This window comes from Pseudochaenichthys georgianus, chromosome 19 (genome assembly GCF_902827115.2).
Source record: "Pseudochaenichthys georgianus chromosome 19, fPseGeo1.2, whole genome shotgun sequence".
NCBI lineage: Eukaryota > Metazoa > Chordata > Actinopteri > Perciformes > Channichthyidae > Pseudochaenichthys > Pseudochaenichthys georgianus.
In genome coordinates this window covers 23365881-23390690 of record NC_047521.1, presented here as the reverse complement: position 1 = coordinate 23390690, position 24810 = coordinate 23365881, and the positions used below count along the sequence as shown (strand labels likewise).

The 24810-nt window shown below is 40.9% G+C and overlaps 2 long non-coding RNA genes and 1 pseudogene across 2 annotated transcripts; 2 read left to right on the top strand and 1 right to left on the bottom strand.

The window, feature by feature from the left end:
• Positions 1–9175, top strand: part of LOC117464608 (uncharacterized) — a 42989-nt pseudogene extending 33814 nt beyond the window's left edge.
• Positions 9176–17401: 8226 nt separating this feature from the next.
• On the bottom strand, positions 17402–20373 carry LOC117464406 (uncharacterized). Its single transcript, XR_004554078.2, has 3 exons — positions 20318–20373; positions 18370–18473; positions 17402–17468 (listed from the first exon to the last, which is right to left on the bottom strand). It is a non-coding gene; the product is annotated as an uncharacterized lncRNA (long non-coding RNA).
• Positions 20374–22259: 1886 nt separating this feature from the next.
• On the top strand, positions 22260–23201 carry LOC139435819 (uncharacterized). Its single transcript, XR_011645018.1, has 2 exons — positions 22260–22589; positions 22888–23201. It is a non-coding gene; the product is annotated as an uncharacterized lncRNA (long non-coding RNA).
• The last annotated feature ends 1609 nt before the right edge of the window (positions 23202–24810 follow it).

The following is a 24810-nucleotide window of genomic DNA, read 5'->3' as shown; positions in this document are numbered from 1 at the left end:
CATTCTTCACAGTCGGATGTTCAGCCCCAATATGCAGGGATCTTCTCAGCCAAGTCAGAGACCACATCCTTGGGAAAACAGAGTACTTTGGTGTTGTTCTTATCACACAGACCTTTTACATCTGTTACAGCAGAGTCACCCACAATCAGAGTTTCAGGCCCAGTCGTTAGCTTCCCCTCTAGCCTTTTACTTTTGGAGTAGCTATTGGTCCTTACCCTGCTGTGTGAAGAGGACAGGTTATCTCAGGTCATCATAAAGGGATCTCCGGTTCTTGTCAGCGGAGCGTATCTGTTCTGGATTGGCACACTGGTGGTTTAGGAGGATTGTTTGTAATTCTCCCTTTAGCAGCTGTCCACTGCTGTTTAGGGGTTGAAGAGGCGCTCTTCCTGGGTGATAACAATGCAGGCCAGCTGGTCGCATCACATATTTCGCTGGGCTCTGCCTGTTATCCGTCCTCCCAAATCCCATGGAAATGATTTACTCTTCGGCCTTGCACCCAGAGAGTTCCAGGGAGGACTACCACTTGTAGATTTATTACCCGGTACACAGCCCTCCTGTTCCTTGGAATCCTTGTAGCTGCTAACTAGATGTGAGTTAGCATACCCTTCTCCATTATTTTGCAACACTGGTAAAGTAGTGTCATTCCCACGACATAGTCCATTCACTTCCACGTTAACTTCCAACCGTTGCATTTTCATTTCCAACACAGCTATCTTCTGTATAAGTTTGTGGAAGTAATCTGTAGAGAACGGAGGCATTTTGCTACCAACTAGCTTAAGCAAAATAGCATGCAGTAGCCTACCAGGCTTTAGCTGTTGCTAGGCCCCGCTACTGTAAGACTGAGGTCGTCGTAAAAATGTTGAAATATGGCTGAAACCCTCCGTCTATTTACGAAGATGAACTGTCCCAGTGATAAATTAATGTCCAGGAGCCACTGCTCGAAGTTGTCAGAGAATAAGAATAGGAAAATCAGCATAAAAAGTAAGCAGAGGCAGGAGCAAGCAGAAAAGCGTCTGCACTGTAAGAAAGATAAGTGCCTACTGTAGTTGGCTAATAAGTAATATGGTAATCTCTGTTATTGCAGATGGCTGAACTTAAGTGCCTACTGTAGTTGGCTAATAAGTAATATGGTAATCTCTGTTATTGCAGATGGCTGAACTTCAGGTTGTTGATAACACAAGCAGCAGAATGACTTCATCAGCAGAGGTAAGTTACTTTAACTTTTTTAAGTGAAAATCCTGGTTAAATAATTATTCATATTTGAGTGAAAACAATGACATTCTGTTTAAAGTTTAGCAGTCTAGAGTCCTGTTGATTTAAGTTTTCAGAATTGTTTAACAATTATTTGAGTCTAAACAATGAAGAATTAAAAAAGCATTCGTTATACTGAGTGAATCATATTGGTTGCTAGGAAACATCTGGCAAAATCAAGCGGCAAACTCTGGGGAAGAGCCGGGAAGCCAATACGGAAGTGCCACACACTGCAGTTCATATATTGGCCGATAGGCGATGGCTGCAGAAAGGAGCAATTTCCATAGACCCCCATGTTAAAATGCCCAACTTTACAGCAGAAAAAAACATGTTTCTACCCCTGGCTCCATACATTTTATTATCGATATAGTTAGATTGCACCTTCATGATTATGGATCTGTGAGTGAATTGTTTTCTAACGCGACCCATTTATTTATATTAGGTCTTAAAGTTTGTACATAAATTAGGGCGTGGTCACATTGAGTGACGGCTCTGTCAAGTGCCTGCCGCTGTTAGCTTCTTGTCTCTCTGCTAGCTGCTCCGTGAAGCTAGCTACAGGGACTCTGCCTGCTCAGCTCATCCAGGAAACACAACTTGTAGCCGGCCGTGGTTGTTTGTTCTTCATGCTTATATATCGGACGATTGTGACTCGCTCTGCGGTTAAAACAGACGGTGCATGAATGCGGTAAGTACAATTCGAGTGCTTTATTTATGTGTTAATGATTTTAATCAGCTACGTAATGAATGGTAAGACTTGGGTTAGCATGTAAGCTAGTGGTAGCTACATCGGTGCTAACGATGCTAATCGTAGCCTCCAAGTTAAAATCATAGACTGTATATATAAAGGTTAAAACGAAATAGACAAGTGTTAAGTGGGATAATACTGTTGAACTTGGCTTCTGTTTGAGGTTGATAAAATAAGGTTACATCCTTGTAACTTAGAGATATTTTATTATGTAGGTAGAACTGTATGCATCTAAGGTTAATTTAAATTGGCTATGCTCAAGTATGTAGACAAGCTAATGTCGAAGTAGTGTATGTGAAATCAACCTCACAATAAGATGTGTGTATATTACAATTATTAATGTCATATTTCAAGATGATTACTTAGATATTACAATATGGTTGATTGAGCTGGAGTTCATTATCGAGCTTACACGTTAACGTCACAGTCATCTGAAGAACGAACCCAAACCTTGTTGTTTTTATTAATTGCATTACCAAATGGGTATCAAATAAACAGTAAGCATTGGTAACACAACTTCCAAAGTTACAGTAAAATAAAAAGGACCCTGACTCGGACAATACACAATCCAACATGTTCAACAGAAGAGAATCAGTTATATTGTTTGTACACATGGTACTTTACATATATCTGTTTGTTTAAGGTGTCCAGGTGATGCAGACAGGCTGGACCAGAGAGTGAGAGACAGAACTGGACTCCTCACAGCAGTGAACTTCAGCACAGGTACTAAGACTCTTTTTTCATACTGTACAAAGAATCAAGAAAGATATTGGTTCAAATGAATGAAGTATTGACTTGAATACACTGATATACATTCCAATAAACAATACTAAATACCAGATCACCTACACATCAGTTAAGTTGAGGGTTTATTCCATGCAAAAAGTTACATTTAGATATTTAGCAATATGACTTTGTCAGCTTTCTAATTTAATGTATTGAAGGCAAAGATATTTAACACGGTGAGTACTGCTACTATTTATCTCTCAATATTGTCTGTAAAACGTGGTAAAAGTTATTCTTTCAGTGAGACAACAGAGCAAGCTTCTACAGTTGCACTACGTTTTGTAACAGTTAAATATTATTTTGATAATAACATATATTTCAATGTTGATGAACTTCATACTGTTCATTCATAATCTGATTGCTCACTGTTAAAATAAAATAAAAACATTACAATTACAAAATAATTATATCTACAGCCCCATAACACACAAACACACCGCTTTCATAAATAACACACTTGTTCTGCAATAATATGTTTTATGTTTCCTGTCATCTTTGTTAGGAAAGGACATGCCTGAAAGACACAACATTTTCTCCTTCTCTGAGGGTCAAGAAGAACATCCACGAGGATCATTAAAAGCTGATATTATGAGATTTTAAGACCAGTACAGGACAGGACATTCACTAAGAAACTACTTTTATTGTAAAAACAGTCAGCTGATCGAATGCAGCTATTTCCACATCTACACTCCATCCGCTGATTATTTCTATGTGCCTCACTTTATGAGCTTCACATCACTTGTGCCTTGTACCGCAGAGTTTGCAACGTCACAAATAAATGGGGCCAATCTTCAGTCAGATGTGAATGTGTAATCTAACATTTTCAGTAAGAATAATGGACAAAAGGATACAAATACAATTTATTGAAATGTGAACCAAAAGTTAATCAAATATTTTAAATAAAAAGCACATATGGACAGAAGGTGTAAACCTATTAAATGTATAAGTAAACACATTTAGTCAAATAACGTGACAGACTAGGCCTGTGCAGTTGGTATCAGCTTTGCCCAGCATGGGCTCCTTCATCAGGCCTGGTCTGCCTCGCAGAGGAAAGACCCTCAGTCCTCTCCAAACCAACAGACAGGACGTCCATCACACAGAGGTTTCTCCCTGAAGTCTCTGCTGCTCTCTGGACACCAGGCTGTCTCAATCCGTCCACACTGAATATGAGAGGGGGAAAATGAAAATAATAAATGCTTTAGAAAATAAGAAACATAAAGTTGACTGTTGAGTTGCTCCGTTTTTTTAGATTGTCAATACTATTACTGTATAACTAATATCTCAGGTTAAGAGGCACATTCAAATAAAGATTGGTCTTTAAATACATTTTGTCTTTTGAATTGTTTGTCTAAAGTCAAGGATCTAGAACTGGTACTTAGTTTTAATGATACAGTCTGGTTATTATGCTGTATGGAGGAGGCCTCACAGGTAAGAGCACTAACTAGCTACCATCACATGTACCTTAGCTTGACTTAAATGTATTAAACGTATAGTTAAGTGATATCAAAATATAAATAACTAATGTCATGCAAACATTAATATTTGCTTGATTCCAGTGTTGAATTTAGCACAATTGCATACAAACGTTAAGGGGTTTTAAGATTCTGAAGTATTATGCTAAAAACTCAATAACTTAGATTATTATTTATAGTTTTGCTGAATAGTTTCACGGCCGCTTACCTTAGAAACGTAAAATGCGACGGCAGCGTGCAGATGGGGAGCATGTTAGCTTAGCTTGGTAGCTTCAGCTATCTCTGGAACTTCCAGCTCGGTGGCAGCAGGTCCCGCCTCGGCTCCGCCTCTTTGCCCTTATTTGGAGAAGGCGGGAGTTGAACTCTGACGTCACTGTTGAGCCGTTAGTGGCCGACTCCGCCTACTAAGGGCTTCACGGCAACTCTGCAGAATCCTATGGGTGACGTCACGGACCCTACGTCCATTTATATATACAGTCTATGGGCAAAATCAATCAAAAATGTAAACAGGAAGGCACCTGTAGCAAATAGTGAGTGCAAAAGCTACAGTAGCATACACAAGGAGTTAACATCTGATCAATCACATTTACTCAGAGGTGGGAGAAGTACTCAGATCTTGTACTTAAGTGAAAGTAGAAGTACTCAGATCTTGTACTTGAGTGAAAGTAGAAGTACTCAGATATTGTACTTGAGTAGAAGTACCAGAGTGTTGGAACACTCTTACAGTAAAAGTCCTGCATTCAAAATGTTCCTCAAGTAAGAGTAGAAAAGTATTCTCATCAAAATATAGTTAAAGTAGCGACACTAAAGTAGTCGTTGTGCAGATTGGTCTATTTCAGAATAATTTATGATATGTTTTATAATGATTGATCATGAGAGTGTTCTCAAAGCTGGTAAAGGTGCAGCTAGTTTGAATGACTTTGTAGACTGCAGGGTAGCTGGTGAATTTACTCCAGGTGGAACTAAAGTCTGATTTAAAACTTGATTAGATTTCACATCATTCATCCAAATCTGCAAAGTAACTAAAGTTATTAAATACATGTAGTGGAGTACAGGTACCTCAAAATTGTACTTAAGTACAGTACCTGAGTAAATGTACTTCCTACCTCTGAATTTACTGATATAATGTGATCATTTAATTTTCATTATTTTCAAATTCACAGTGTAGATATTCGAATAGCTAGTGATACCTGGTTACTATAACTAATTTATAAAACAATGAAACGAGTTTGTGCGCTTCAACCCTTTTAGTTTTTTGTATTTAGCTATACATAACTCTAACCTTATAACAGATAAAGTATGCAATATTCCATCATGATATTGGTTGGAAAAAACACATTTTGATTTAGCATATTTTGAATAATATTTAAAAAGTGTCTGTGAGAGCCAACCCCTTTGTATTTATTTAAAAAATAACAACAAATCAATCGGAATCAAACAACCAATCAGTGCGTCTTTGTGCAGAAGTTGTATCAAGTTAATGGGTATTTATGCTTCTTCCTTTATTCAGCGGTATTTTAGGCCACAACGAGTCAGAATGCATTCTCGGGTTTCATTAAAAACTTTACTTTACTTCTGTCACGTCCATTTTTAACTTGCATCAAGACATTCATATGTGTCCTAATACACTTGTGTCACTTTCTCTGTTGATTTGTTTTATAGGAAGAGACCTGCAAACACCCAGATAGACTTTATGATGAGGGGGAGAAGAGTATCATTGGAGATCAGCTGGATCAACATCAGTCTACAGCCACAATAGGACAACCACACACCTGTGACCAGTGTGAGAAGAGTTTCTGGAGTTCAGGGATATTGAAGCGCCACAAACGTACCCACAGTGGAGAGAGGCCTTTCACCTGTGATCGGTGTAGGAAGAGCTTTAGCTGGTCAGACCAATTGAAGATTCACCTGCGAACCCACACTGGAGAAAAACCCTACTCCTGTGACCAGTGTGAGAAGAGCTTTAGCCGGTCAGGCGATTTGAAGGTCCATCTGCAAACCCACACTGGAGAGAAGCCTTTCACCTGTGACCAGTGTGGGAAGAGCTTTAGCCGGTCAGGCCATTTGAAGATTCACCTGCGAACCCACACTGAAGAGAAGCCTTTCACCTGTGACCAGTGTGAGAAGAGCTTTAGCCGGTCAGGCCATTTGAAGATTCACCTGCGAACCCACACTGAAGAGAAGCCTTTCACCTGTGACCAGTGTGGGAAGAGCTTTAGCCAGTCAGGCACATTGAAGATTCACCTGCGAACCCACACTGAAGAGAAGCCTTTCACCTGTGACCAGTGTGGGAAGAGCTTTAGCCAGTCAGGCACATTGAAGATTCACCTGCGAACCCACACTGAAGAGAAGCCTTTCACCTGTGACCAGTGTGGGAAGAGCTTTAGCCAGTCAGACAGATTGAAGATTCACCTGCGAACCCACACTGGAGAAAAACCCTACTCCTGTGACCAGTGTGGGAAGAGCTTTAGCCAGTCAGGCGATTTGAAGGTCCACCTGCAAACCCACACTGGAGAGAAGCCTTTCACCTGTGACCAGTGTGGGAAGAGCTTTAGCCAGTCAGGCACATTGAAGATTCACCTGCGAACCCACACTGGAGAGAAGCCTTTCACCTGTGACCAGTGTGGGAAGAGCTTTAGCCAGTCAGGTGATTTGAAGATGCACCTGCGAACCCACACTGGAGAGAAGCCTTTCACCTGTGACCAGTGTGGGAAGAGCTTTAGCCGGTCAGACCAATTGAAGATTCACCTGCAAACCCACACTGGAGAGAAGCCTTTCACCTGTGACCAGTGTGAGAAGAGCTTTAGCCAGTCAGGCCATTTGAAGATTCACCTGCAAACCCACACTGGAGAGAAGCCTTTCACCTGTGACCAGTGTGGGAAGAGCTTTAGCCGGTCAGACCAATTGAAGATTCACCTGCAAACCCACACTGGAGAAAAACCCTACTCCTGTGACCAGTGTGAGAAGAGCTTTAGCCGGTCAGGCGATTTGAAGGTCCACCTGCGAACCCACACTGGAGAGAAGCCTTTCACCTGTGACCAGTGTGGGAAGAGCTTTAGCCAGTCAGGCCATTTGAAGATTCACCTGCAAACCCACACTGGAGAGAAGCCTTTCACCTGTGACCAGTGTGGGAAGAGCTTTAGCCGGTCAGACCAATTGAAGATTCACCTGCAAACCCACACTGGAGAAAAACCCTACTCCTGTGACCAGTGTGAGAAGAGCTTTAGCCGGTCAGGCGATTTGAAGGTCCACCTGCGAACCCACACTGGAGAGAAGCCTTTCACCTGTGACCAGTGTGGGAAGAGCTTTAACCAGTCAGGTGATTTGAAGATGCACCTGCGAACCCACACTGGAGAGAAGCCTTTCACCTGTGACCAGTGTGGGAAGAGCTTTAGCCAGTCAGGCCATTTGAAGATTCACCTGCAAACCCACACTGGAGAGAAGCCTTTCACCTGTGATCGGTGTAGGAAGAGCTTTAGCCGGTTAGACCAATTGAAGATTCACCTGCAAACCCACACTGGAGAAAAACCCTACTCCTGTGACCAGTGTGAGAAGAGCTTTAGCCAGTCAGGCACATTGAAGATTCACCTGCAAACCCACACTGGAGAGAAGCCTTTCACCTGTGACCAGTGTGAGAAGAGCTTTAGCCAGTCAGGCGATTTGAAGGTCCACCTGCGAACCCACACTGGAGAGAAGCCTTTCACCTGTGACCAGTGTGAGAGGAGCTTTAGCCAGTCAGGCACATTGAAGATTCACCTGCAAACCCACACTGGAGAGAAGCCTTTCACCTGTGACCAGTGTGAGAAGAGCTTTAGCCAGTCAGGCACATTGAAGATTCACCTGCAAACCCACACTGAAGAGAAGCCTTTCACCTGTGACCAGTGTGGGAAGAGCTTTAGCCAGTCAGACAGATTGAAGATTCACCTGCGAACCCACACTGGAGAGAAGCCTTTCACCTGTGACCAGTGTAGGAAGAGCTTTAGCCAGTCAGGCAGATTGAAGATTCACCTGCGAACCCACACTGGAGAAAAACCCTACTCCTGTGACCAGTGTGAGAAAAGCTTTAACCAGTCAGGTGATTTGAAGATGCACCTGCGAACCCACACTGGAGAAAAACCCTACTCCTGTGACCAGTGTGAGAAGAGCTTTAGCCGGTCAGACCATTTGAAGGTCCACCTGCGAACCCACACTGGAGAAAAAGCTTTCACCTGTGACCAGTGTGAGAAGAGCTTTAGCCGGTCAGGCGATTTGAAGATCCACCTGCGAACCCACACTGGAGAGAAGCCTTTCACCTGTGACCAGTGTGGGAAGAGCTTTAGCCGGTCAGGCGATTTGAAGGTCCACCTGCGAACCCACACTGGAGAGAAGCCTTTCACCTGTGACCAGTGTGAGAAGAGCTTTAGCCAGTCAGGCACATTGAAGATTCACGTGCGAACCCACACTGGAGAAAAACCCTACTGCTGTGACCAGTGTGAGAAGAGTTATACCAGGTTAAGCTGTTTGAAGATTCACAAGCGAACCCACACTGGAGAAAAAGCTTTCACCTGTGACCAGTGTGAGAAGAGCTTTAGCCAGTCAGGCGATTTGAAGATTCACAAGCGAACCCACACTGGAGAAAAAGCTTTCACCTGTGACCAGTGTGAGAAGAGTTTCAGAGACTCAGACTCATTGAAGCGCCACCAGATACACCACTCCTTTGACCAGTGGAAGAAAGAGTTCAGGGACTCATATAGTGTGAAGCTCCACCAGCCTACCTGCACTGGAGAAAAACCTGACGTCTGTGCTCACTGTGAGAAGAGTTTCAGAGAACCAGACCACATGGGAGAAAACCTTCACTAGTGCACTGAGACTGTTCAGAAAGAGTGAGGTGGACTGTTTGACACAACTCGCTGTTAAAAGATGTTGTGTGGATTTAGAAAGTTGTTCAAAGTTCTCAATAATATTCAAATGCATGCACTTAAGTTGTCAACTTGTATTTTTCTTCCACAGCAAAAACACACACAAAGCTCCCTAAAGAACAAGGCACCACAGTAATAATGTTATAAATATGTGGTAATTTAACAACAAGCTAAAGCCTACTGATTTCTAAAAGTGTGCATATAGCCTTTTTAGTGTCATATAAGCTAGACAGAGCGTCGCTTTGAACCATAAACTATTACCGTTGCTGACTGTACTCATTCAGGCCATTTTACCATCAGAAAGAGGTTCTACAGGGGTCTATCCTTGGTCCATTCATGTTTACATTAGATGTTACATAACTTTTTCCAGTAGCCACACTTTCTCCTTCGACCCCTTCTCTGTTGGGGAGGTTTGTAAGGCTCTAAAGGGCCTAGAGCCCAATAAATCAGCAGGCCCAGATGATCTACCCCCTTATTTCTTACATCTAGCTGCAGATATTATAGCCGAACCAGTGTGTCATGTTTTTAATCTTTCTATAACAAACAATGTCATTCCAGATGTTTGGAAAACTGCAAATGTTCTCCCCTTATTGAAAGGTGGTGATCCCATGGTGATGAATAATTATAGACCCATTTCCAAGCTCTCTATTTTAGCTAAAGTACTTGAAAGGCTGGTGAATGATCAAATCAAAGAATATTTAAGCTTGAACAACATTCTATCTCCTCACATTGACAGACTGCACAGTGCTTTACCTGTCCGGGAGAGAGTAGGACATGAATGCTGCCACGCCAAAACATTTGCGTCACCACGCCAGGCTACAGCCACCACCAGGAGAAGCGGAAATGGGAGAGACCCTGTTTGGCACCTCAGTTTAAATAGCCAGTGCGCACAATTGGTGCGCTGGAACCAGGGCCGTATCCAGGATTTCCTAAATACCAAGTTCCTAACATGCTAGGGGGCTTCAGGGATATACCCCCCGGAGATTTTTTGGATTTTCATGATCTAGTTAGGTGCTTTTTAAGTCCTGTGGGGGGGGGGGGTCACAAACTGGATAATATCGATTTCAAACCATGTCAGTGGGCTGCAGCATAAATTATTTTGAATCAGTTGATTGTTACTATTAATGATCTGGACATGCAGAAGAGGCTAAAATGAACACAAAACATTGTCAACATTCATTTTCCATGTCTCTCTCCTTTCCATAACCTGCACCCTCTCTTCCATCTTCTTTACTCTCTCTGTCTTCTTCTTGTTCATTACTCTCTCTGTCCTCTACTCTTTCTCTTTCTCTTTGTTCAATATCTCCCTCATTGTTCACTTTTTGCTCCTCCTCACTTGTCGCTCCTGCCAGTGAATTAAAAGCAATTCAGCAATTTAGTTCATTTCACTTGTTTGTTTGCATTTTTTTTTTAATTTAAATCTGTTTTGTTTGATTCTCAAAAGAGAACAAAGATGTAAGCAAATTGTGTTTTATACAATTGTATGTTATTATGACATCCTAACTTCAATAGATGTATGTTGTTTTAAAATTATGCCTATTGTCTATATTGTAAATTTCATTTCATTTAATTTCAAACCTTTATTTATACAGATAAATCCCATTGAGATCATTGATCTCTTTTTCAAGGGAGACCTGCTCAAGTAGTTCCACATGAAACATAAACACATAAACAGAACAACAAAAGGACATCATACAGCATCATTTACATAATTATCCACATAAACAGGTACCAATAGCTTCCGATTGACTAGCATCCAACCGAGCTTTACAAATATTTAGTGGCACCAGATTGTTCAGTCTCCATTTAATTTGCAAACTGTTCCAAGACAGAGGAGCTGCGCATCTAAAAGCTGTCTTCCCTAAGACAGTCCTAGCAGTTGGCACATTTAATAAAACTACAGCATTCGATCTCAGGCAGTAGCCACTTACAATTTTCCGTGAGATCAGAGAGCAGATATAAGATGGAAGTTTCCCTAACATGGCTTTGTATATAAAAATGTACCAGTGACTGAGCCTCCGTACAGTTAGTGAAAGCAAACCTGCCCTTGCATACAGGGTACAGTGATGGGTTAATGCTTTACAGTTTGTAACAAATCTTAGTGCACTGTGATACGCAGCATCTAACTTGACCAGGCAATTGGCAGGTGCATTCATATACATCAAATCACCATAGTCCATCCAGCACAGGTAAAAAGGTCACAGTGACTAGCCTTTTCCTGGCCTCAAGCGAGAAACAGGACTTATTTCTGTAAAAGAAACCTAGCCTAACCCTCAGCTTTTTAAGCAGGTTATTGACATGAAGTTTAAAAGAGAGACAATCATCAAGCCAGATACCAAGGTATTTGCAACAGGCAACAACTTCAAGTTTTGTTCCTTGCGTAGTTACAATATCTAAAACAGGCTCTGGTGTCTTTTTTGCTTTTGAAAAGAGCATAACCTTGGTTTTATCCACATTTAAAAGAAGCTTTAATTCAGAGAGCTGAGTCTGAATAGTGTTAAAAACAGCCTGTAATTTAACACGGACTGAGGCTGGGAAAAGGAGTCTTTTTTATTATGGTCCTTGGTCTTGGAATGATCTTCAATCACGCCTCAAACTGAGGGTACTTGTCTCAATAGCTTGTTTTAGATTGAAGTTGTCTGAAGTCCTTACCACCAGCTGCTCTTGCAGTAATAAGTAGTGCACCTTTCTTACTGTCCTAATGTGCACAATGTAGTGACTGCTTTTTTGTCTTTTGTTTTCTTAGTTATGTTCTCTGTATTTTATATGTTTGTGTTATGTGTTATGTGTAACGTTGCTGCCTTCTTGGCCAGGTCAGTATTGCAAATGAGATTCTATCTCAATGCTTTTATCTGGTTAAATAAAGGTTAAATAAAATAAACAACAGCCTCTTTAATGGAGGGACCTGCACAATACATTACAGTATCATCCGCATAAAAATGTAAAGTAGCTTCATCCATATTATCACCTACGCTGTTAATATATATGGAGAATAAAAGTGGTCCTAAAACAGAACCTTGTGGTACACCATTAGAAATGTTTAACCACTCAGAAGACAGTCCATCAAAATGAACACATTGGGACCTTTCAGAGAGGTAGTTCACAAACCACCCCACTGCATGACTGGATATGCCAATACTGAGTAGCCTCTGCTTTAAGATGTGATGATCAATGGTGTCAAACGCTTTGGAAAGGTCAATAAACAGAGCTGCACAACTCTGCTTATTATCTAAAATACTAGTAATGTCATTTACCACTTTCATTGTCACAGTGATGGTGCTATGTTGCTTTCTGAATCCTGACTGATGTTTAGACAGGATATCATTTATACATAAAAACTCCTTTACTTGTTCACTCACAAGTCGTTCGAGCACCTTAGCCATAACGGACAGTTTAGAGATTGGCCTATAGTTATTTAAAATAGTTGCCTCCCCTCCTTTCAGTAAAGGCAAGACATAAGCAGACTTCCATACTTTTGGAATTGTATTTGTGCTGAGGGAGAGGTTAAAAAGAGAAGTAAGAGGTGGAGCAATAAAATCTGCAGCTATCTTTAAAAAGAAAGGTTCTATGTTGTCCGGGCCAGCCGGTTTCCTATGATCTAACTTGGATAATGCTTCATGAACAATACCAATAGTTAAAGGAGTAAAACTGAAAGGGTTTTCCAGACCACATTGTTCAGAGTCAAGGATTGGAGCGTTCACAGAAGCAGAAGTACAGTCAGTGACAGAATCAAACAGAGAGCCACAAGACACAAAATGCTTATTAAAGCAATTTAGCATAGTAGCCCTGTCTGATATAGTGCCAGATGCTGTGGTGAGGCACGGAGGTAGCTCATTTGGGATATCACCAGTGGAAATCGATTTTATGGCTTTCCAACATTTCCTAGGATTATTCAGGTTTTCTGTGGTAACTGACAAATAGTACTTTGATTTAGCACTTTTTATTTGAGATGTGAAGCTATTTCTTAGCTGCCTAAAACGTAGCCATTCTACCTCTGAGCCTGATTTCCTAGCCTTAGCCCAAGCATTATTTCTCTCATGAAGTAGACTGGACAGCTTAGCAGAAAACCAGGGATTGTTTCGTCCCTTCACTCTAAATTTACACAGAGGTGCATGTCTATCTATAATTTTCATAAAACCAAGATAAAAATAAGACCATGCAGTTTCTACATCAGCACACAAATTGATTCTACCCCAATCAAAATCAAACAGATCATGTAAAAAACCCTGCTCCACAAAGTGTTTTTTGTCTCTCTTTGTGATGATACGTGGTTTAACCTTTTGGACCTTAGTGTCCCTAATTGTGGCTACAACACAGTGGTCACTCACATCATTAGCAAATACTCCCACAGATGAGTATTTATGTGGAACATTTGTTAAAATTAGATCAATTAAGGAGGATTTATTTGGGGACTTAATATTTGGGCGAGTAGGACTGTCTATAATCTGGGTAAAATTCAAAGAGGTACACAGGTTTTTAAAATCCTCTGACACAGAAGTTAACCAGTCCCAATTAAAATCACCAAGCAGCACTATTTCCTTGTAGGAAAGTTGTGATAACAGTTTTTCCAATGACGATAAAGAGTCCTTGACAGCCGAGGGGGCCCTGTAGCAGCCCACCACCATGACCTGTTGACCCTTTGTTACCTCAATATTCACGGCTAAAAATTCTAGCTGTTTACTAACAGATTTGGAAACCATATTAGTTACACAAAACTTATTTTTCACCTAAATGGCAACGCCACCATCTTTTTTTGGCCGGTCAGTACGATATACACTGTAACCATTTATGTAAATGTCAGAGGCCAAAATGGATTTATCTAGCCACGTTTCTGATAAGAAAATGACATCAGCATCAGTCGAACTCGCCCAAATACGGACAAAATCTAATTTAGGTAACAGACTACGCACATTTAAATGAATTAAACCTAGCCCAGATCTAGATATAAAATCAGCAGGAGTAGCTATTTGACTAATACTGCTAGGTGGACCTGGATTTGGCTGTACATTTCCTGATGGTAACAACAATAAAAATACCAAGCACCTTTTCCTCTTAATCAACACACATACATTGTCAGCTGTTCTAGAGTCACCAGCAAACTTCACGAAAGTGAGATTAGAGTTTAAAAAACAATTCTGAAGTACCATCGTGGCAGGCATGTGAGAAAGACAAACATTTTCCGAAATGAATATCCGCGACAGTGCAACCAGCAATTGTTTGTGCAACACCTCCGAAACGGTACAGGGGATGTCCACTGCGGGCGGCAGAACATACCCGAATCCAGTAGATTTTTCAGGACGAATAGCGATCTTCTCCTTGTCCAGCACAGCCAAGAAAAGGCACAGCAGAAACACGACACCCGCCATTCTCCCAGTCCAGCACAACAGTATCCACGCTGTTCCCGGAGCAAGGTGGAACCAGGCCTCAGCTACAGCAGCACAGCAGAGCAGAGCAGATGGAACCAGGCCTCAGCTACAGCAGCACAGCAGAGCAGAGAAGGTGGAACCAGGCCGCAGCTACAAATGAAGACTAAGTTAGAGATAGATAGATGGAGATGGATAGATAGATGGAGTTATTAAGCCTATATTCTTTTGTGTGACTGTAAAATAAACTCAAGTTTTATTTATATAGCACTTTTTTTTGGTTGAGCCAAAGTGATATACATTACACTTTACAATAAAAACACATTACAACAAATACAACAGCACAAATACCTACAGTTCCTCCCTGATTTCCCTCTCTCTCTCTCTCTCTCTCTCTCTCTCTCTCTCTCTCTCTCTCTCTCTCTCTACCTACCTGTCCTGTCTCTTCCTTACCAAAGCTGAGCTTCGACTGACGTAGACTTTTCATTATATCTGAGTCAGTGTAAAAAGAAAACAATAATCTTCAATGTTTTACTCAAATTGAAATGAAAGAAAAGCATTACAACGTTTGTTAAAAGGTAATCCTTCTGACATTGGATGAATGTAATTAACTTTAGCTCTCTAGAGTTTATTCACGCAATTTAAACCAAAGTATAGCCTATAGCTGCAAAATAAGTTAGTGTGCATATTGTCGGACGTCCACTGACTAACGTATTGCGTTCACACAGGATCTGCTGGCCCACTGGACTCAGATCTCTAGATACCTCATCACTCCTCCGCTGCTCCGATACAAGTCCGGGGGCCTTTCTTATTTCCCCAATTTCCCCTCCTCGAATCCTCGATACTCCGGTAGTGACCTGGAAATGTTTTTTGGCACGCCATGTTGAAGAACATCTAATTTCTCTAAATGCACGTCGAGGAGGCTCTCTGGAGGAGCTATAATCGAGGATACACTGATGGGTTTGAAAGCAGGTTTCGCCGCTGCGAGGCTCCACTAGCACTCATCAAATAACTTTGCGTGGGGCCTCAAATTGGCCCGGCCCTTCATTATTCTTGAAAATACTTCATCTGCAATATCTTTTTGGGCCGTAAATCAATATACTTATGTTATTATAATGTAATTTTAAGTTTGCACATCTTTATTTATCATTTTTTCAAAATGTACATATCTTCAGTTCAAACCCTGAACGCATACTGTCCACCTGAGTGGACATATAACAATCTCTTTGAAAAAAGTAGATTAAAAAAAAAAAAAGTTCAAATCACATTTGTCATGCCCCAAGAGCAATAATAACACTTGGTAAACAAATCCTGACTGAGGCTTTCATAATTCATGCATGAAAGGAAATATATAACACTCAGGTCAACAGGCCTACATTACTCTCTAGTATTACCAGTGGCGTTTTTATATGTACAAAAGTGGTGGGGTACAAAAAACGTAGATGTCTACTCTATACGCTTCTGCAGTGAGGTTCATGGCTGGTGAGGCACTGGCACTGACTCTTCAGGTTTACAAATATTATATTTTGACCTAAATCAAAATATAATATTATTTTCAAAAGCTTTTTTTGTCTGATGCTTCAATTAATTTTAAACAGACAGTTCAACAGAAGGATAGCCAAAACATGTACTTTTATCATTTAAATATTGAATTGTTCTCTCTTAGTAAGATCTGATTTTCAATAAAATTGCAGTCTTACCTTGACATGAAGATGAAGTCCATTTGCCTATCCCTCTGGACAAAAATCTCTATTTTTTTGTAAAAGTCCTCCTTATGTTCTTGTGGTTTCAAAAGTCTATCATAAATCTAATCTAATCAATAGATTTATGATTCGAAAATTATAAAAGTAGGGTAGACATGTGGATATTATCCGGCTGAACAAAACGTGCATTTATCTAACAGGTTTGTTTCCCACAGATCTTATTTTGAGCTATTTTCTAAAATCCTATGGAAAAATCTCATTGTTTTTAGGTCGAGGGAAGCCATGCGCAGTTTACTTCCGGGTTTTAACGAAAAAACACTATAGTATTACTATTGAGAATTACTATAGAAATACCACAAAAAACTGCGATAGTATTTCTATGGTGTTTTGGGACACACTATAGAGAATTACTTTAGTAATACTATAGAGTTGGCTATGGTGATTTTATAGTGAATTTACAGTTATACTATAGTGTTTCCTGTAGTATTTCTATGGTTTTTCAGCCACTATAGGAAATTATTATAGCTATACTATTGAGTTTTATGTAGTATCACTATAGTGCTTTATATATTATTTCTATGGTTTTTTGGAACACACTACAGAAAATTACTATAGTAATACTATAGAGTTGGCTATGGTGATCTTATAGTGAATCTATAGTTAATTAGCTTTAATAATGATGTATTCATCCCTATAGTAAGTATGGTATCAACAAATACAAGTTAGCAAGCAGAGCAGTTTCAATTTGAAAGATAGGGACTTTATTAACAAAATAAAATACATTATTCACAGAATATGAATACGAATAACTTAAATGTAAAACATGTACAAGAACAATTTCAGGCCCGAAACAGAAATGGTTGGGCAATGAAATTAAGGGGAAAAGTGTCCCAAGCCCTATATATAAACACATTTCACATTCATATACTTACAACCCATGCCTCTCCACCAAGTCAGAGAAGCAAACTTTGACAAGTTTGAGGCTGGTCTTCTCGGTAAGAATGGCATTAGTTTGCAGTTCATCAAATACTTCTGGAATTTTCTTCTTAAGTAGATCAGTTAGGCCATTCAGAAGAACTGGTTCTTGGCTGAACAAAACAATAAGAACAAGCACAGCACAAAGTAAAGTTCTGGTCTGTGTGATTTTTTGAAACACAATTTAACAAGCATGATACATGTATACCTGAGTTTTACAGACTTCTCTTAGGACAGGCTGAAGATCCGGTGCTTCAGAAAAGTGCACTTGGAATCTGTCAAAGTTACTGATGTTCTCACTTCTATCAACCAGGGTTTCCGTTAGCCGGTAATTACCGGTTTTTAGCTGGTAAAATTTATAAAAAACCGGTAAATTCAAAACCTGACGGTCAAAATGTCTGGTAATAATTAGGGAGGCTCCGATCGATCGGCCGCCGGTCATTATCGGCCAATATTCACTCTTAATAGTTTGATCGGTGCTCTCTATGAAGGCCGATCAGGAGAGCTGGATCTGATCGATATGGACATAAACGCGAGTGAAGTGTAACCGGAGCGAGAGAGAGATCAGATCAGCTGCTGAGTCTGACCGAGACACGCAGCTCTGCATAATCACCTGAAGCCCCGCCCTCTGTTTAGCGAGCTGCATGAGAAACTGACGGGCTGTCAGGAGAGAGAGGGAGAGAGAGAGAGGGAGAGGGAGAGAGAGGGAGGGAGAGAGAAAAAGAGAGGATCCGTTTCTCCCGTGTTATTATTCAAAGTTGATGTAAACTTCTGAATAATGTACGTTATCTACTACAAGTAGTTTGTTTGAATGTAATAATTATGGTGTTTGTTGTTTGTGGAATCATTTATTGAAAAATGAATCTGAATTTTTCGATCTGTTACGATTATAAACTGAAGCAATATAAAAATGAGCCCCGTGAACTGAGTTTTAAACTGAAGCATATCTGCTCATAGTCCGGTAATTACATGCTAACGGAAACTCTGCTACACAACTATTATTATTATTATTGAAATATGACCGGTAAGTTTCAAATTAGTCCGGTAAAATAAATTCTGCCCGGACATTTGACCGGCGAGAAAAAATCCTAGCGGAAACCCTGCTATCAACATCTATAAACTCTTTGAAGTCTGTGTTGTATTTTAAAATCCTATCCAGGACAAATCCAAATTCACCTGTTTCTTCCAGGAGATGGTTTGTGCTTTGGACACTGTAGATTATTCTATTAATTTCCTTTTTGCTAGGACTTTAACAGATTCCTGCAGCTCATTCCCGCTTCCTGTAATTATAAGAAAAAGACAAATTCATCCTGATGTTGACTAATCATATTATGCCAGATTAAATTAAATGCCATCATCTATCATCTTCTAGTTAAACCCATTAATACACACCTTATATAAATTATAAGCAGTATGGTAATTTTAAGTTAATTAACTTCACCCATAAAGACAACTTCTAGCGAAGCACAGGGGATATTCTGCTCAGCCTCCAGTGGCGTTTTCTCCTGGAGGCTGGGTATTTCTTCATATTTTTTATTTGTATTAAAAAACATCTCTCCGCTGTTGTCAAAAACAGCGCCCCTCTAAATTAATGTGTGGTGAAACACAGTATTGCACGCTACTCACTCTATACTACACCCGCAGTCCGCTGTGTCAGGGACGCGTCTATCGTTATTCCAACCCAGTTTAGATTTAACCACGCCCACTTCCGCATTACGCAAGAACGTAGCTCTACGCGATAGCGTCATAGACTTCTTCTTCGGCAGATAGCGGTCGCGGTAAATCAGGATGAGCAGGATATTGAATAGTTGTTTTTTGTCTTTCGAAAGGATTTGTTGACTGAAAGTAAACGATCCTGTAATCAAAGCCATATCGAAGAGTCCTGAGATTGTATTACTGGTGTTTTATCATCTATAAATAGCCTGTGTGTATTCTCAAATGTCGTTTTCAGGACAAACAAAAGACGTTTTAAATATCTTATCAGCTGGTGTAAGTGCAGAATATTGAATAAATACATGTGTGAGTACATATATAAGTGTGTGTGTATATGAATAAATGTATATAAATATATATATATATATAATAGTATCATTAAATAATGCTGTCAGATAAATGAAGTACACAGTAATAGTCAAGGTTATATTCAATATTCTGCACTTACACCAGCTGATAATATATTTAAAACGTCTTTTGTTTGTCCTGAAAACGACATTTGAGAATACACACAGGCTATTTATAGATGATAAAACACCAGTAATACAATCTCAGGACTCTTCGATATGGCTTTGATTACAGGATCGTTTACTTTCAGTCAACAAATCCTTTGGAAAGACAAAAAACAACTATTCAATGTCCTGCTCATCCTGCTTTACCGCGACCGCTATCTGCCGAAGAAGAAGTCTATGACGCTATCGCGTAGAGCTACGTTCTTGCGTAATGCGGAAGTGGGCGTGGTTAAATCTAAACTGGGTTGGAATAACGATAGACGCGTCAGGGACATGTCAGGCCCTTCCCTTCCGACCAATCAAATAATCGGAAGGGAAGGCCCAACGTGCAGTGTGTGACGCTGCATCTCACATACACAAGTTGCCTTAGCAACAAGCGGCAGATATGAAATCTCCCTTCTACACAATATAATATTTGCAAGTATAGAGTAGTGGCTGATGTTTTAGTCAGAAATAGGTAAACTGTAGTGTACACGTACTACTAATAACTTTAGTGCGAGTAAGTTACGTATTTGCACTGTAAGAGACTGTATATCAACTTCTCACTTGCACTTTCCCGCCACATCTGGCCGAACAATGAAACCAAGCCAAAGTAGCTAGATAGCATTAAACATATAGCTGCTAATGCTATCAATATAATGTCGATTGAAGAATGATGGTCACAGAAAAGAGTGTAAGCTACATTAAGTCAAGATAAAATAAATACAATAAAATAGAAGAACGGCTTAAAGGAAAATAATTGTCATCCAGGCAGCTAAACTCAAACAATAGTTAGCTGTTCAACATTGGCAAAACATATTTATTTAAGTTTAAAAATATGTATTTAGACCCCTAGCTTGCTCACATTATGACAACATATCTGCTCACTTTGTTAAAAACGTTTTGTTTCTGTAACTTACCTAGAGTTAGACTCTCCTCTGCTGACATCCATCCTCCACAGCAGCCAGAGGTGAAATGGCAGTTGGGACATTTGATGGACAGTTGGACAGTTGAAAAATGATACATTTGAAATAACTCAACCGTGATTTGGGCAGGACAGTGCCCAATGACAGTGCCCAATGTTAGCCCAGTGTTAGTCAAAACTAATGTGTTGACTATGTGCATTTTTATTTTTTCTACTACACTGTGTAAAATAGTTCAGAAATGACACTGAATGTGTTGAATTGCCTTTGACACAGCAGTGTGTTAAAAAAAATGACATTAATTCTAGAAGTGTAATACTTTTACAAACACTAATAATAATGCATTCATTATGACAATATCATTACTATAGGAGTGGTCTATAGTGTGTTCAAAAAACAACTACAGAAACACTATATATTATACTATAGTTATAATATTTAAAATGATATAGGAATACTACAAAGATCTAGATACATACACTGAAAAAAATGACTTTTTGGCTTTGTAAATATTACTTTGATTATATGTTTAAATTCTACAATACATTACTATTTCAGTAATTTTACTCAAAATGTCTCCTTTTATTTAATGTGTTACTTGTGTTTCTAAGTAATTTTGAATCTTCATTTTCATAAGTGAATTCTAACAATAGCACTAAGTAAATATTACCTAAATTATTGTATTGACTGTACAACCTGTTAAAGCTATAGAGAGGCGAAGTCCCTCCCTTTCCGGGAGCCTCCATGGGACCCCGGAAGCGTAAAATTATACATTGAAGTCAATGGAGAGAGAAAGGTTATCTTTTGATCCCGTTTGAATTGTGCCACGAATGACACATATGATGTTTGTCAATTTAAAAGAATATTTTGCAAGTCAAAAAAATTAAAATGTGTCGTAAAACTGTGAAGTTACACATTTTTTTGTGTGAAACCGCTGAGTGAACTACAGGTCTCTTGGGCCCTTTCTCATTTCTCTAACTCCCCTCCTCGACTCCTATCCTCGAGACTTAGTCCCGCCCACAGGAGATGCGAGCTGAGGAGCCGAGGAGGGGAACCGAGGAGAGAGGAGGGGAAGCAGCAGGCGCTTAGAGAAATGAGAACTCCTCTCCTCTGAGCGGTCATTTTAAAGAGACGTCCATTAATGATGACAGGAGGCACAGCAGCCCTCTGTCTGATGGACAGATGTGTTCATGACCACTTCTATATTTACTTTGATTCATTCACAGTGCGGTATAATGAGACAATAACAGGCTACAGGTGCGGACACACACATATATATGTATATATTAAATATATACAATTTCAGAATCAAACAGAGCATTCATAATAATGTAACACTATAAGAGACGGGATATATCCCCCCCCCCCCCTCTCTGGTCGCTGCAATGAGGAAAATAAATTACGGGCCAAAAGTTTTATTTACAAGTATTACAAGTAAGCAGAGGACACCAAACCAACTGAGACCTGTCTGTCCGCTACATCTACGCACACACTGTACAACACACACACACACCTACACACTGTACCACACACACCTACACATAATCAGGCTACAGCCGTGGTGTATTTTATTGTGAAGCACTAAATGGTCTTAGAAAAATATGGACTCTTTGTTTGTAGATATCTACTAAACTACAGCAAATACAGAGAGTAGGCCTGTTCTACTGAGCGATATATATTATACACACTGCTCTGCTTTCTGCACCTCACAGCTGTTCTCTCTGGAAACATCGCGTCGCGATGAAAGCAGTTAATAAAATAATATCCAGGGGATGCATGCAGAGCTGTCATTGGCTGAGATGAGTCCGGCCGTGCGTCACGACTCTTTGAAACATCTCTGTTCCCGGAAATGCATCCACGAAGCAGCCGTGGAGGACCGTGGAGGACCCATCAGTGTATCCTTGGTTATAGCTCCTCCAGAGAGCCTCCTCGACGCTCGATGCTCGGTCCTCGACGTGCATTTAGAGAAATGGGATGTCCTTCAACATGGCGCGCTAAAATTCATTTCCGGGTCACTACCGGAGGACAGAGGAGTCGAGGAGGGGGATTTGATGAAATGAGAAAGGGCCCTGGTCTCGCACAATACGCGTCACCATCACAAAGACGGCCGTCACGTTAGCAAATTTCACCTGTTTCTTTCAGAATGAGGCGAAAAGTATAAAATGAGGTGAAAATCACTACAAGTCTAGGCATGTTGAGAGCTGTACATACACGAAAGGGGAGTTAGTCGGTTCTGTAAGAGCAGCGGGACCGGCTTTACAAGGTTTCGGTGAGTAATATGAGTGCAATGTGTAACGTTAATGTCAGCTAGCTAACATTAGCTAACAAGGTACACTAACGTGTTTTGTTTTAGTAACTAGTTTTCTCCTTAAGAACTTCGTGGTCTCTGTGTATGCTGTGGATAACATTAGTGTTCACAAGAACAAGATACACTCCCGTGTTTTGTTTTAGTTGCTCTTCAGATTGAAGCGGCCAGTTTTATATCGACTATACAGGATATTCTATACTGTATGTGTGATCTCCTTTTACATCTCGTTGTGTCATTTGAGTTCATTTGCTGTGTGTAGATTCAAGGATTTTGGTGACATGAACATGACCATCGCGGAGGCAGTCCAGTTACCATCCTTCTGTCTCCGTGAGGAGGGTGGGTCATATATCACCCATACTGGCACCAGGTCCAAGGGCAGCTGCACATCACAGACCGGAGTCTCTGCTACTTTGTTGTGTGGACCAGAAGGAGGCGATCATCATCCCCATCCCCAAAGACCCTGCATGGCATGGAAATCTCCTCCTCCTGGAACAATTCTACACCCAGCATATGCTCCCTGTGTTGGCCAGTAGAGAGGAGGACATTTAAATAAACATACTCTTAACACCCTCAGACTCTGCGTTGTGTTCCGTATGTGTGATGGGGTGTTATGCAGAGGGGAGGAAAACAGGACACAGCAGATTGGGATTGTGGTGGAGACGCTGAGCAGTTATTTAATTGTTGCATGTAATTATTATTATACTGCGTGCTTCTTAGTTATTCCATCTTTTGCTGTAACATGGATCTGTATGTAACTCTATATTTACTTGTTATCTACCACACTTCCTTCTACATCATACACCATTGTTACGTGCCGTAGTGTGTGTGTGGTCGTGTGTGTGTGTTTTCCTCTCTCTCCCTCTGATTGTCCCCAGGTGCAGCCTCCCCCCAGGTGATCCGAATTAACAATCAGGACTTCCATATAGGACCGGAGGAGGACGGCAGTGAGGGCCTTCTTTCTCTCCTTCTCGTCTGGCTGCATGTGTGCAGCCTGTCTCTGTGTGAGACCCAGCATAGTTGTGTTGTTTGTTGTACGTTTGTGTTGTACTTTGGCTGGTGAGCCGCCTTACTTATTGACGCATTAAAACCTCACTTAAACTCCTTCGGCATTCCGTTTCCTCTCCTTTTTCTCTCGTCCGGCTGTCTGGTGTGTCGCTACTTCCCTTGGTACCCCTAGCTCTACAAGGGAACGTAACATGGGGGCTCGTCCAATCTTTGAGACAAAGAGTGAGTATTTGGTTGTTGGTTAGTGTTGATATTGTGTGTGGTGGTGAGCAGTAGTGTATATAGGTGTAGAATTGGCTGTGAAATGATTTACTGTTGAACAGCTTCCTCAGTTTAGACAGGGGAGTGTCTAGCTGGACTGAATCAGTCCTTCCTTCAGGCACTCATTTTTTATTTTGCCTTTTTTATTTTCGGGGTAATCCTGGGTGGGGATTCATTCCCTGTTGGGGGCAGGCGATTCAGGGTTTCGGCCGCTGATGGTTGCCTTTAAAGTCGCCTCGAGCCCGACACGCTCCAGAAGATAGGTAGGTAAAGTTTGGTAGGCAGGATCTGGGGAAGTTTGTAAATAAATAATAATATTTGTAAGTAGCCGTTGCTATGGGGTCTAAATTAGATGCCAGGGTAAAAGTGCGTATGGTTCGTCTCCAGTGTGAGAGGGAGGAGCGTGAGCGTGAGCGAGAGTTTCAGCTCAGGAGGGAGCAGGAGAGCAGGAAGCAGGAGCGGGAGATCAGGAAGCATGAGCTGGAGATCAGGAAGTTGGAGGCAGACACTGCTGTCCGGATGCGTAAGCTAGAGCTCCAAGCAGCTGTGGTGGGTAATTCTGCCGTTACACCTTCAGGTTCTGCTGCTGCTTTTGATGTTGGTAGCAACATTCAGCTAGTCCCTGTCTTCCTTGAGTCGGAAGTGGAGATGTTCTTTGGTGCATTTGAGCGCATTGCTGCTGCCCTGCGCTGGCCAGAAGACGTGTGGGCCATACTTGTACAGTGCAAGCTAGTCGGCAAGGCTCAGGAGGCTTGCTCTTCTCTTTCTGTTGAGGATAGTTTGGAGTATGACAAGGTGAAAGGTGCTATTCTCAGGGCATATGAGCTTGTGCCTGAGGCCTACAGGCAGCGTTTTCGCGGCATGAAGAAAGCTTCTGGCCAAACATACGTGGACTTCGCGAGGGAGAAGAAAGTCC